Source organism: Halyomorpha halys, unplaced genomic scaffold (assembly GCF_000696795.3).
Source record: "Halyomorpha halys isolate HHAL.00 unplaced genomic scaffold, Hhal_1.1 Scaffold599.1, whole genome shotgun sequence".
In the NCBI taxonomy this organism is placed as follows: Eukaryota; Metazoa; Arthropoda; class Insecta; order Hemiptera; family Pentatomidae; genus Halyomorpha; species Halyomorpha halys.
In genome coordinates this window covers 550,802-554,135 of record NW_027108603.1, presented here as the reverse complement: position 1 = coordinate 554,135, position 3,334 = coordinate 550,802, and the positions used below count along the sequence as shown (strand labels likewise).

Genomic DNA, 3,334 nt, shown 5'->3' with positions numbered 1-3,334 from the left:
TTTCAAATGCTGCTTCAACTCTATTATTAATGGATGGGTTGAAAAAGGATCTTGTAAAGATTTGAGGGCAGATTCCGAGTCAGAACAGATGACCGAGCGGGGGCAGTTTAGAGGGATATTACAAACTGCGCGATTGATTCCGAACAGTTCTGCAGTGTACACCGAACAATATGGTTGTAACGAGTATAAGAGGGTGGTCCTGATGTTTGGTGGTCCGGTGATGTATGATGTGGTCCGGTCCTGATGTTTGAAACGAAAAAAAGCTTTCATATAATTAGGAACAACGGTTACAAGCCTACAGACGATTTAACATGGGCCAAATAAATAACAGTCAAAAATAAAACAAAGTGGAACAAAATCGTCTTGGCTAGATAACATTGATTTTTCTCACTGCTTTAGCTTTAAAGAATAAAAATAATAATTATTCTTTCATATTAAATCTAATTAAACAGTTTTATATTAAATATAATTAATCTAGTTAAATGAGCGGCGTCAACATGCATAATTATAAAAGGAAAGAACCTTAATAATGAGTAAGATGTATTTTTCCATACTGCATCAAAAGTTAATTAAATTAAAAAAAACAAGATAGTTTTATAATCTTTCTGTTTGTACTGGACGGTGGATATATATTAAAATTAGTGGCATTACCACTCACAAGCCTGGTGCTTTCGATGCTGCTTCTCAACAATAATTATCCAATACTTTGCACCTGGGTAAATGTTTCTCCAAAGTTCCGATGTGATGATCTTGAATTGTAAAAATATCCAGTTATTGCCATGACACTTGGAAACATTTTTATACTTATTTCTTGTATTCTTTTATTACTAACCAATTAAGTAAAAATTATGGTAATCTCTTAAAGGCAATGTATACCGGAGTTTAATTACAGTATGTAGAGCAAAATATTCTTCGGCATTTTGTATCTTCTCTTCTCAAAACGATTCCGGCGATATTACCCTTGATACTTTCTGGGTATGGACAATTTTTAGTCCCTATTTGTTCCTTGTAATAGTGTCTTTCTTTTTCGATATTCTAGTTGCCCTTTTAAAACTTATAATAAACTCGTACTTGTTTTTTCGGGCCAGACTGGCGCCAGCTTTCGAAACCACATTGATGGTGATTTCTCGTGTTGTTGATTATACACGATGTTTTCTTTTATTACTCTCTCCAAACTAGTTAGATTTCGTTTTTAATATTGGGGCCCCTCTTGTTTTTATAAGTCACATTTAGTTGAATAAAGGATAGTGGAGGTGTGATGTTTAAAGACATTTTTAATAATTGCTTTCTTTGGTTTGGCCTCTACAATCAATACATACCATCTAAGGCCACTTTTCATTTTCTATCTTTCTTTTTCTTATCCTCATTTTATTTGATCAAGATATACAAACATTAACATATATATCACAATTATTTTGTATACTTTTGTTGTCATAGTGACATATTTACCTTAAAATGGCAACTATAATACATTAATAATTGTAATCAATAGTTAAAATTTGTATATATTTATTTAATATAAAAAAGGAGGATACGGGAAAAAAATCACAAGAAAATTATGTTTTTCTTCTTCGTATCTTCTTTATTTATTTCAGAAAATACTTTTCTAGCATTTTATTGCCCGGAGGCATTATTAGGAGTTGAAATTTCATTTCCTGTTTTTCTTTCTCACTCTTCTGTTAATTTTATTATTTCAAACAAAAACATATGTATCCATAATAATATATAATGCATAATGAACATAATGTCCTTTCTTTGCCTGAAGGGCATTTATGTTCATTATGTGTAGGTACTTATGTTTAGTAGTATTAATATGTACTTAGATGTCATACGCGACCTCCGGGTTGCGTAGGGTATGGCAATCAAGACGTACATACTAACACATAATTTTTGTCCTACTGAGGATTTTCTCGTAATTCCATTATCCTTATATCATTTTAAGAAATTCAATCAACAAGTCTCTAATTCGATTTCATCTTTGAAATGATTTAAACTAATTAAATTAACTAAATAACTAAAAAAAAATATATATATAATTTTTGACTAATCAACAGATGGTGAAAGAATTTTATTTTTGCTGCTATGATTAGGGCTTAACTAACTAGAAACAGTTTTTTACTCAATAACCGATATCTATAACTTTATAATGGTTGCATTATGCGGCCCTATGCATGCCTGGAATTCCTTGATATTACGGAAATCCTCTAGTAGATTTCTTTTTAATATGAAATCAGTAAGTAGGAAATAACTTCGTTTATCGTTATTATAAAACCTTTAATCCAACTTGATTTGTTATACACACAATGATCACTAATCAAAAAGATACTTAGTAATTGAAATAAATCAATTTTTTATCAATTAACTAATTCAACATTTTTTTTACAAAAATGTCAAAAGTGTGTGCAAGTCCATCTTAGGATTTAGAAAATCAGAACTATATCAATTGGTAGATTCTCTTAATGTTGCCAACTACCACTAAATTTATTTGATTTATTATTTTTTAAAACCGTTGTAATAAATAAATAAATAAAAAGGATTTAGAAAGAAATCTATATTTTTAACGTTTTCTATTTTGGAAATGAGGCTCTTAAGCAGTATAATGAATATTAAAAGACTCATTATTTTAGGAAGAAGGTAGTTGGCCATTTGAAGTAGATTGTAGGAAGTTAGTCCGGTTGACGGTTAATAAAGGTACTAAAATAGTAGAAAAAACAGTTTATTGTTAACCAACGTTTCGTCCCACTTTGCAGGGCTTCGTCAGGGCTGCCTGTTTGAAACAAGAAGAAAAGGATAAAACTAATTTGTTATCCTTGTTTCAATCAGACAGCCCTGACGAAGCCCTGCAAAATGGGGCGAAACGTTGGTTACCAATAAACTGTTTTTTCTACTATTTTGGTACCTTTATTAACCGTCAACCGGACTACCTTTCCACAACATATTATTTTTGATTCACTCTGCAGTCTTATTTTTAAAAGTTCTCTACAAATTTAAAATTTGAGTTTAGTAACTCTTTTCTTCAATAAATTACTTACAGAACCTAAAAATGAAAACAATTTTGTTACTAAAAAACATGTTTTGAAATTTGGACTTCAATGTCACTATTAGGTAGTTGAAAGAGATTAATCAAGAATTGTCCTAGCATTTAGTTCAAAAAGATATATTAAATAAAAACCTCTCCCTCAACATCTGTTGGCTACCAGTGACCTGCTTGAGGGAGAGGCTTCTGTAGTCCAGATTTTTCTTTCACAAGTTACCAAGCACGACAAGGAGTTCCTCAGGCTAAATGTACATATTATAAACAGAAATGAATGTGTTTAAGATGTATATATATATA

At 30.7% G+C, this 3,334-nt stretch overlaps 1 protein-coding gene across 1 annotated transcript in view; it reads right to left on the bottom strand.

Annotated features, from left to right (window-relative positions):
• The window catches only part of LOC106684654 (uncharacterized), a 168,975-nt gene that overhangs the window by 7,333 nt on the left and 158,308 nt on the right, over positions 1-3,334 (bottom strand). The gene's annotated exons all lie outside the window — the stretch shown is intronic.